We start from the raw sequence: 11,626 nt of genomic DNA on the forward strand, positions 1-11,626 counted from the left end.
GATCCCACCTCCTAAAGACTCTTGTCTAATACTGACCTTTCACATCAATAGTCACTCCCATGCTCATCCTTTCCTCCCTGAATAACTGAAGTCTCCACACTGCCAGAATGATTGTTTCCAGATATAAGCCTGATGTCATGCCTATTTGGTGGGTCCTTATCTTCCTTTCTATAAAATCCACTCTCGTTATCCTGTTTTGCAGGGCATGATAGGTCCTCCGTGGTCTGCCCTTGCCTGCCTCTCTATCCCGTCTCCCATCACTCTCTGGCTAGCTCATGCTTCATGACTTCACACAGATGACTCTCTCTGCCTTGCATACCCTTTTCTGCACTTCCCCTGTGGTTAGTTAGCATCTACCCACTCTTCAAAGACCAGCTTGATTCTTACCTCCTGCAGGATGCCTTCCATAATTCTTCAAATTGGGTTAGGCTTGCTGTAGCAAGCTGCCTGCTGTCAAAAGGAGGAAGTATGGTATGTTTCTTTACCCTTTAGTTTGTCAGTTCCTCATCCCAGTTCCCAGTGGCTTCAGTCACTGCCAGGCTCGCAGTAAGAGAGAGATGAGGTGAGGGGCAAGACAGTCCTGAGTTGACTGGTACTGTCTTGTTAATCTAAAATTTGTGCTTCCTGTTCTTCTCTGGTAGTTTTTGTTTAGTTTAGTTTAGTTTAGTTTAGTTTTGTTTTGTTTTAGAGAAAGAAGAGGGGTGGGGAATGGCAGAGGGAGAGGGAGAGAGAGAATCCCAAGCAGACTACACACCCAGTGCAGAGCTTGGGCTTGATTTCACAATCCGAGATCATGACCCGAGCGGAAATCAAGAGTTGGACGCTTAGCCAGCTGAGCCACCCAAGCGCCCTCTTCTCTGGTATTTAAAGATAATTCCTTTCCTTATGGAATTCTTTCATTGCTACTGGTTTTTAAAAATCTTGTCTGATAACCTTTGACTTTTAGTCAGTCGGCTTGCTTAGTAATATACATTTAATGTAGTTATTATTGTAATTATTTTTGAGTCTAGCATATTACTACTTGTTTCCAAAGTGTTCTTTGTTTCTTCATTCCACTTTTCCTGCCTTTTTTTCAAATGAATAAAAAACTTTTAATTATTCCCTTATATTCTGTACTGTATTTTGAGTTTTACTATTTTTAAAAAATTATTCTGTTATTCTAGAACAGGGATTGGTAAAACTTACGTTTTTAAAGGGTTTTAAAAATACAAAAAAAAAAAAATATGCTACAGTGACTGTATTCTGTGCAAAGCCCAAAACATTTATTGTCTGGCTCCTTACAGAAAAAGGATCCTGACACCTGATCTTGAGACTAAAATATGCATTTTTTACTTAGTATAACCTCACCTAAATTGCCATTTCCCAAACAATGCAAAATCTAACAACGGTTTACATCCATTTTCTTTTCCTGCTCTTTGGATGGTTTTTGTCATATATTCAGCTTCTATGTGTGTATTTAAAGTTCCAGTAATGTGTTGCTATTTTTGTTGCTTTAAGCAATATTCTATGATATTTGCCCACACATTTACGATTTCTGGTGTTCAATTTTTTCTCTCAATTGCACACTTCCATCAGGGATCATTTTCTTTTAGCCTAAAGCAGCTCTTTAATATTTCTTTTACTGTGAGTCTTTTAGTAACTTATCTGTTTTTTTGGAGAGCAAACAGCTTTCATTTCTTAAGGATATATTTATTGAGTATAGTATCCTCGCATGGTAGTTTCTTTCCCACCCTCCCTCCCTTGTTTCCTCCTTCTTTTCCTTTCCTTCTCTCTCTCAATGATCAATGGTGATCATATAAAATAGGGTTCAGGAAAATAATACAGGTCACTCTTCATTCAATACTATTAGAAGAGTATGAATTTAGGACACATAGGCCCTCATGCCACTAAAGGAAGGAGCTGTGTCTCAGTAAAGTGATATTTGAAGGGGGAAATAAAATGTCCTAGCAATTGGGAAAATCTCCCACCCAGACACTTTGATTATGTATTCTCAACTTTACTGAAGTACATTGACATATACGTATATACTTGTGAAAACATCACCATAATCAAGATCATTCTCATCACCCTCCTCCAAAGTTTCCTTGTGACTCTTTGCAGTTCCCTTGTATTAGTTACCTATCAGTGTGTAACAAATTACCCCCAATTTTTGTGGCTTAAAACAACAAACATTTAAATTTTTTTGTAGTTTCTGTGGGTTAAGAATCTGAGTGAAGTTTAGCTGGATCCTTTGGATTGGGGGGGGGGGTCTCACAAGGCTGCAATCAAGGCACCAGCTACAGAAATCCTAACACTTGGGGAAGGATCTTTTTCCAAGCTCACTTGATTGTCACCAGGATTTAGTTCCTGGCTCTTGGGTTGAGAGTCTCATTTTCTTCCTGACAGTTGTACAGAGCATTTATCAGTTTCTCCCCTGTGGGCCTTTCCTTAGAGCAGCTCACCACCTGGCAGTTGACTTCACCAGAGGGGTTGTGAGCAGGAGGGAGCAAGGGTCTCTTGTAACCTAAATTTGAAAGTGATTTCCATCACTTTTGGGGTATTCATGAGAAGCACACTACTAGGTTCAGACCAAACTCAAGGAGAAAGGATTACCCAAGGGCATGACTACCTGAGTGCTGGGGTTATTGATTCAAGCACAGCTTCTCTCTTGAGATTTAGACCCTTGCTTATCAAGGAGTGGTCTGGGGATTAACATCACCAGCATCATTCAGGAGTTAAGAAATGCAGAAGCCATTTCTCCTCCCACTTGGTTTAGCAAGAGTGGCCAGGAGGCAATCTCAACTTCTAATTCATCAGAACCATAGATCTCCTCCCTAATGAACAAATTCTTCCTTTGAGCACAAATTCAAAATTGTAGGGACAAGAAGCAAAAATTCCTCTGGAGAGCTATTTCATATATTGGTGAGAGGGACCAGTCTTGTTGCATCTCCTGGCTCCTGGATCTGTGCCTTCTCTTTCAGAGGAAGATGGTACCATATAGTGACTACTGGTGTAAGTCATAAAGTGCATTCTATAGGACAGCAGTACAATCTTACAAAATGTTGTCTCCCAGATGGCATGATAATCGAAACTTAAATCAGTAATTCCACAACCCTGTTAGGCCCAGGAGTTTCTGAGTATTTGGGCACAATGGGAGACCACTGAATTCTGTGAATGAGTTGACTGTCACACCTTTTTTAGAGATAAAGTGTGTCTCCTGGTTGGAGATGATGCTGCATGGGATACTATGGCAATGGATAACACACTCTGTAAGACCATTAATGGTGAGTTGTCAGAGATGTTTCAGGCAGGAAACCTGAATATATGTCTATCCCTGGAAGGACAGACTGCAGCCCCTTCATGATGGAAAGTGTCTAATGTAATTTATGTGTCACCAGGTAACTGGCAGCTCCCTCAGGGAATGGTACCACATCAAAGGCTCAGCATCTGTCTCTGCAGCTGGGGTCTGGCACATAGCAGTGGCAATGGCCAACTCAGCCTTGGTGAGGCTGACTCCATGGGGCTGAGTCCTCACATAGCCTCTGTCATGCTGCAGTGGCTGCTGTGTAGAGCAAGCACGTGTGTGGTTCGGGAAAGAGGCTGACCAGTCTACAGGTGGATCATCTAGTCCACCTGATTATAGAGAGACACTCCCCGCCCCTGGCCCCGTAGTGGATGCCCACCGTGCATATTTATGTAGCACATGATTATCTTCATATTCTGGGTCTGAGAGAGGCACATTCACATGATGTCCTCTAGATCCCATGTCATTAATCCTCTAATCTTTTTCTTTCCAAGTTTCTGGCCACCCTTCCATCCCATTAGCAACTGCCCACAAAATAGTAGATAGCCACACTTGAGGGCATCTCTCATTCCATATATACCAGTCAGATATACCATCTAAAATTCTACTCATGGAAACAATTTTCTTTTACCATACTCAGTGCTGCCTTAAACTAGGCCTTTCCCTCCTCTGTTACCTAGATATAGGGCATTCCCCATGTGGGTTGAGGGAGAAGCAGCAAAGTAGGAGCAAGAACCATGGGAGACTTGCTGAATACTTATGAAGCTCACCACCTAGTCCTCAGATTGTATATATAATTTCCATTTTAGAATAGAATTCTTCTGTGTGTGTCCAATTGGATGGTTCCATGGATATGATAACACAGTCTATGATGGGCTATTTTGTTTGCCTAGTCATGTGGTGACCCATAGTTAGGCTTTCAGTTTTTACCAGAACATAGGAGCTATTAAAAAAATTCTTATTTTGAAATAATTTACAATTCACAAGAAGTTGCAAAAAATAGTAAATTGAGCTCTTGGGTACTCTTGATCCAGCTGTCCCACAATGATGATGTCTATAACTATAGTACATTATCATATCCAGTAAAATGACATCAGCATAACGTTAATAAGTAAACTACAGCCATTATTAGAATTTCACCATTTATTACCTGTACTCATTTTTGGTGATATATGCTCTTATGAAATTTTATTAAATTCATAGTTTCATGTAACCACAATAAGGATACAAAACCGTTCCATGACCACAGAGAAATCTGGCACAGATGGTCACTGGTCTGTTCTTCTGTCCCTTTAATTTTGAAAATGTTACACAAATGGAATCATGCAGTATGTAACTTTTAAGGCTAATTATTTTTAAAACCCAGCCTAAAGCCTTTGAGATCCATCTGGATTGTTGCACGTATCAATAGTTTGTTCCTTTATATTCTCTCGAACGGAGATACCAGAGTTTATCCATTCACCTGTAGAAGCACATTTGCATTGTTTCTAGTTCTGGGCTATTATGATTAAATTTGCTATGAGTATTTGTGTAAAGTTAAAAATAATAAGTTATTTTTCCCTAGAATAAATTCCCAGGAATGTGATTGCTGGGGTCATATGATATGTATATGCTTAGAACAATATTCTTACCCAAACCACAATGACATACCACCTCATACCTACTGAGATGACTATAATTTAAAAAACTACATTAACAAGTATTGAGGAGGATGTGGAGAAATTGGAACTCTTACACATTGCTGGTAAGAATGCAAAATGGTACTGCTGCTTTGGGAAGTAGTATGACAGTTCTTCAAAATGTTAAACATAAAGTTATCATATGATCTGTCAATTCCACTCCCAGATATATATCTAAGAGAAATGAAAACATATATGTTTAACAAAAACTGGTATATGAATATTCCTAGCAGCATTCTTCACTGTAGCCAAAAAGTGGAATCAACTCAAATGTCTATCAGCTGAATGGGTAGATAAAATGTGGTCTATCCATACAATGAAATACTACTTTGCAATAAAAAGGGATGAACATTGCTGCTATGAGCATTGGGGTACATGTGCCCCTTCTTTTCACTACATCTGTATCTTTGGGGTAAATACCTAGTAGTGCAATTCCTGGGTCATAGGGTAGCTCTATTCTTAACATCTTAAGGAACGTCAACACTACATCAAAAACTAATGACGTACTATACAGTGGCTAACTGAACATAATGAACAGTTGATACAAGCTAAATGGATGATCCTTGAAATCAGTGAGAAAAGCCAGTCAGAAAAGTCTGCATATTATACAGTTCCATTTATAGAACATGTCTAGAACAAGCAAATCTATAGACAAAAAGTAAATTAATAGTAGTTGGGTAGACCGGGGGATAAGAGCGGGAGATAAGGAGTGATTGCTAATGGGTATGGAGTTTCTTTTGGGGGTGATGAAAATGTTCCTAAACTGGATTGTGGTGATAGTTACACAATCCTGTGAATATAATAAAAACCATTGAATTTGCATACTTCAAGTGCATGAGTTTTATGGTATGTAAATTATATCTCAATACAGCTGTTTTTTAAAAAAGCACATACCAAAATGTTTTACAGAGATGCTGTACAATTTTATATTCCCACTAGCTATGTATGAGAGATCCATTTACTCTGCATCCTTTCCAGCATTGAGTGTGGTCAGTATTTTTTATGTAAGCCAATATAACAGACTCAGTTGTGTAATAGTGGAGTGACAGCTCCCCATGGCTGTAATTTGCATTTGATTAATAGCTTGTGATGTTGGGGAGTGCTTGGGTGGCTCAGTCTGTTAAGTGTCTGCCTTTGGCTCAGGTCATGATCTCAGGGTCCTGGGATGGAGTCCTGGCTCTGCACTCAGCAGGGAGTCTGCGTCTCCTTCGCCCTCTGCCCCTCCCCCCGCTGGTGCTCTCTGTCTCTCTCTCTAAAATAAATAAATAAAATCTTTAAAAAAAAAACCCTGGAATATGGCTGGCTGCATAGAAATTTTTTTTTTCTGCAATGCTCTAGCATTTGGGAAAGTTCTGGCTGCCATACAATCAGGATCTGGACTGATCACTAGTACTTGGTTGTGCAAAATATGAATGTGTTTAAAAAAAAAGTGGGTATGAACCAATAAGATTTTCCACTTATAATAATATTATTCCCCTATTTGTTGGTTGACTTGAGCTAATTCTAGTGATGATAATGAGCACTGTAGCAGAACAGACCAAGATTAGGACTGAGTGCCAACCTACAACAAAACTTTGTAGGAAGTGGTGAAGAGGTCTTTAGGTGGACATTTACAGCTCTACACGTATTTATTACAAAATGAGAGGGCACCTGGGTGGCTCAGTCGGTTAAGCATCTGCCTTTGGCTCAGGTCATGATCCCGGAGTCCCAGGATGGAGTCCCGCTTTGGCGGGGGGGGGGGGGGGGGGGTACCTGCTCAGCGGGGAGTCTGCTACTCCCTCTGACCCTGCCCCCTCTCATGCTCTCTCTCCATCTCTCTCTCTCTCAAATAAATAAATAAAATCTTTAAAAAAACGAGAAAGACTGAAAATACTGAGCTAGTCATTCCACTCAAGAGGATAGGCTAGAGTAAACAGAAAGAAAGCAAGAGGGAAATCATAAAGACAAAAGCGGAAATCGATTTGTCGAAGGTTAACAAAGTCAAAATCTGCGTCTTTAAAAATACAAAACAGATGCTCCTCTGGCAAAATTGTTCAAAGAATAAATGGAGAAGAAAGATACATTTAAAGAATTAAAAGGGGATACAGAGCTACATATACAGCAAACTTAAAAAAAAAAAAACCAACTTCATGCCAGTAAACTTGAAAACCTAGATAAAATGGACAAGTTCCAAGAAAAATGTAAATTGCCAATACTGACCGAAGCAGAAATAGGAAATGGAAATAGGAAATCACCAGACACTCTTTGGGGGAGGGGTTAGTTTGCATGTCACAACTGCAGACACAGTCAGACCTCTGGACAGAGAGATGTGGGATACTCCCCATGGAACTCGCTGAGGTGGGTCCGTGGGGAAGCTTGTTCCAGAAATGGAAGAGGTTTGCCCTGTGTGGAAAAAAACGAGTTGTCTGTAACAATGCTAGAGACTCTATCAAGGCACACGGTGTGTCCGTGTTCACTGGGATGTCCTGGGCGTCCACGATTCCATCCCTGCTGTGTGGATGGGGTCCTTGAAAGCCACTACTTGCCAGATGTCTGGATATATCGTGCTTGGGGGTGAGATTAAATTGGAGCGAGAGGGGAGCAAGAGGACGAATTGAAAACAGACAAGTAAGCTGCCCTGGTTAGTTTATTAATTCGTTAATTTGAAAAGGTGGGGAGTGTGTGTGTGTGTGTGTGTGTGTACAGAAGTATGACTCAGTGGCCCTCTCTCCTACTCTAAGCTTTAATGTCTGACTTCAAGGGCAAAAAGGTATTTACGACCGTTAACGTTGTAATCACAACATGCTGTTCACCAGCTGTTTCTTGCCTTTATGCATGCAGTATCATGCTGTGAGCATTCACATCATTAAATATTCTTATAAAATACACTTTCAATGGCTACTTAGTACACCATTATGTGGCCATACCATAATATGTTTTAATCACTCGTGCACAATTACAGAATGTTTTCAGTTGGTTCCAACTTTTTCCTATTTAGGAACAGAATAAATGTTTGTGTTACTTTTCCTGCCCTTTTGATGTCTATTTCTTAAAATGTCCTGAGAGTAGAAGTATTGGGTAGGAAGTTATGAACATATTTAGGGTTCTTGATACATAAAGCCAAATCACCTTGCAAAAAGATGGATTCCTACTCCCACGAGCAATGTATGAAAGGACATGTTTCATTGTGTTTTAGCCACCTCTGACTCTATTGTTTAAAAACTCTTGGGGCACCTGTGTGGCTCAGTCATTAAGCGTCTGCCTTCGGCTCAGGTCATGATCCCAGGATCTTGGGATTGAGCCCCGCATCGGGCTCCCTGCTCAGCGGGGAGTCTGCTTCTCCCTCTCCCACTCCCCCTGCTTGTGTTCCCTCTCTCGCTATCTCTCTCTCTGTCAAATAAATAAATAAAATCTTAAAAAAAAAAAAAAAACCTCTTTGCCAGTTTCAAAGGCGAAAAAGTGATCTCATTGATATTTTCATTTGCATTTCTTTAGTGTCCACTGTGGTAGGATTTTCCCATATGTTTATTGATGATTTGAACGTCTTTTTTTATGAACTGTTCAGATCTGTTGCCAGTTTTCTGGGGTGTTTGTATTTTTCTTACCAGTTTGTAAGAGTTCTTTCTATGTTATTATCCACATGTCTGTAAGCATATTGCATTGAAATGCCCTCTTTTGTTATCTGCCTTTTAATTTTGCTTCATTGTTGATGCAACACTCTGGCTCCTGCGTGGAGGCATAGGGCAATATCTTTGAGGACATTGAAACCCACTCCCTTGGCACAGACCCTGGTTTCCTGTGGGGGGCACAGGCATCCATGTTGAATTTTTCTGGCCAACCCAGTTGATTTTTTTTTTTTTTTTGCAAGGAGTTTCATAGCTATTGTGTATCAGCAAGCAGCTGGGAAAGAACAAACCAAAGGTGTTGGCTGTTAGTCTGTGGAACATGTCCCTAGAACCCTGTGGTGATTGCTTTGTTGGATGCTGGAATTCCTGCGGCAGCAAATAGGCAAAGCCTGTAAATATGGGTGATCCCAGGAACATGACCCTGAAGATGGTGAAACTTGGGAAAAAGCAGTCTACGATTGTAAAGATTCTATGAGGAGTAAGCAGTTTCAGGGACGGTCTCTCTAAGCAAAAGGGAGCAGAGCAAAAACTACCCATGGAGATTTTAATCTCTCTCTGGACTGCCTAAATTTTGCATCCATCTGGGGGAACCATTATGCTGATGTTCCCCTAATTTTGTTCATCCTCAGGTGGACAGAGTCTCTCTTCCTTGACATCACCCAAGGCAGTTTGTAGGTTTCCAAAATGGACTTGATTAGCAACAAAGGGAAAAGGAAATTCAAGAAGTATGAAGATACAAAAGCACAGAAGCAAATAGCTACAAAGTGGTACCGTAAGATAATTTTGGGTACACAATTTGTGGATGGGGAAAGAAGGGTTCACTTCCTCATTCTAGAGTCTCTCCCCCTAAGACTCTCCACTTCTCGGTTTTTGAGATTTTATCCCTACTTCCACTCCCCCCTTTTTTTTTTCTTTACTCTCTAGGGTTCCAGTCACTTCCATAGCCCAGAAGAGGATCATGGCTAATTCATGGCTGACAATTCATCCTGAGAAATAAATTTTATTTTTTATTTTTTTTTTAAGATTTTATTTATTTATTTGAGAGAGAGAATGAGACAGAGAGAGAGAGCATGAGAGGGGGGAGGGTCAGAGGGAGAAGCAGACTTCCCGCCGAGCAGGGAGCCCGATGCGGGACTCGATCCAGGGACTCCAGGATCATGACCTGAGCCGAAGGCAGTCGCTTAACCGACTGAGCTACACAGGTGCCCCCTGAGAAATAAACTTTAAAGATTAAAACTAGTATCTGTTGAAAGCTATTGCCACTTGTACTAAACATGTTTCATATAATATCTCATTTGATCGTCACAACTTCCCTGTGAGGAAGAGATACAAACCTTAGAGTAAGTTAAATGACTTGCAAAATGTCACATACCTATTAATTGTTCAAATCAAGTCTCTCATCCTGCTCTGTCTGGCACTGAGGTCCCGGCTCTTGACCAGTGTACTCTACCTTCACAATCCCCTCTGTCCCAAACCACATCACTAGAGATACTGCTGTTGTCTGAGTGCCCAGTTCCCTCCCACTGGGCCAGGGTGATGGCGTGACTTTATGGAGAGCAGCCTCCCAGGTCTCGTGGAAGAGTCTTTGGCGGGGTTGTGGGTGGGAGTCCTGCGTTGTTGGGCTCCCCTGGTCCTCCGCTTTAAAGCCTCACTCCGGGGTCCTGCTCCATCCCAACAGTTTGAGGAAAGCTTTTTTCACGTCCTTGTTCCTCAGACTGTAGATGACAGGCTTGAGGAAGGCTGTGGCAATGTTATAAAAAAGGGTCATTTTCTTGCCATTGCTCGACAAGGAGTCAGAGCCAGGGTTCATGTACATGATGATGCACGGAATGGCGAACACGGTGACCACAGTGATGTGGGAGGCACAGGTGGAGAAGGCCTTGATCCATCACTGGGCTGAGCGGATCTTCATGATGGTGGCAAAGATGTTGGCATAAACGATGATAACCAGGGCCAGGGGGACCACGATGACATTGAAGCCCGTGATGAAGTCTACCAAGTCATTGAGGGATGTGTCTGCACAGGCCGGCTTCAGGACGGCAGGGACCTCGCAGAAGTAGTGGTCAATTTCATTAGGGCCACAGTAGGGCAGGTGCACAGCAAAGAAGGTGTAGCACGGGCCACCCACCACTCCATACGCTACACAGATGCCCACCATGAGGAGGCACATCCAGCGGCTCATGATGACCTTATACCGGAGAGGGTGTCAGATGGCCATGTACCTGTCCACAGACATGATGGAGAAGAGCCAGGACTCAGTGACCCCAAAGAAGAGGAAGATGTACATCTGGGCCACACACCTAGCAAAAGAGATGGCCCTCTTCTTGCTGAGGATATGCATGAGCATCTGGGGCACAGTGGTGGTCATGTAGCACATGTCCAGCATGGAGAAGACACTGATGAGAAAGTACATGGGTGTGTGCAGGCGGGAGTCCTGGTGGGTAAGAGTGATAAGGAGGCTGTTGCTCACAAGGATGAGCAGGTAAAAGATGAGAAAGAAGGTGAAGAGCAGAGGGTTGGTCCTGGGGTTAGGGGCAAAGCCCAATAGAATGAATTCTGTCACAGTGGACTGCTTGAGTTCCTTCATTATGATCTGCCTGTTTGAAGAGTTTTGAGGACATGTAATTGATTGGGTGTCTACGCTCAGGGGTGTGTAAGGAATTTGCACACTCGTTTCATGTTTGGTTCTTTTTTTTTTTTTTTAATGTTATGTTAGTCACCATACAATACATCATTTGTTTTTCATGTAGTGATCCACGATTCATTGTTTTCGTATAACACCCAGCGCTCCACGCCGTATGTGCCCTCCTTAATACCCATCACCCGGCTAACCCATCCCCCCAACCCCCTTGCCTCAAAAACCCTCAGTTTGTTTCTCAGAGTCCATAGTCTCTCATGGTTCATCTCCCCCTCCGATTTCCCCCCCTTCATTTTTCCCTTCCTTCTCTTAATGTCCTCCATGCTATTCTTTATGTTCCACAAATAAGTGAAATCATATGATAATTGACTTTCTCTGCTTGACTTATTTCACTTAGGGTAATCTCCTCCAGTCCCATCCA

The 11,626-nt window shown here is 41.9% G+C and overlaps 1 pseudogene; it reads right to left on the reverse strand.

Annotated features, from left to right (window-relative positions):
* Positions 1–9,879: 9,879 nt before the first annotated feature.
* LOC118019530 lies at positions 9,880–11,245 on the reverse strand (annotated as a pseudogene).
* Positions 11,246–11,626: the final 381 nt, after the last annotated feature.

This window comes from Mirounga leonina, unplaced genomic scaffold (assembly GCF_011800145.1).
Source record: "Mirounga leonina isolate KUSES-001 unplaced genomic scaffold, KU_Mleo_1.0 Mir_173, whole genome shotgun sequence".
Classification (NCBI taxonomy): Eukaryota; Metazoa; Chordata; class Mammalia; order Carnivora; family Phocidae; genus Mirounga; species Mirounga leonina.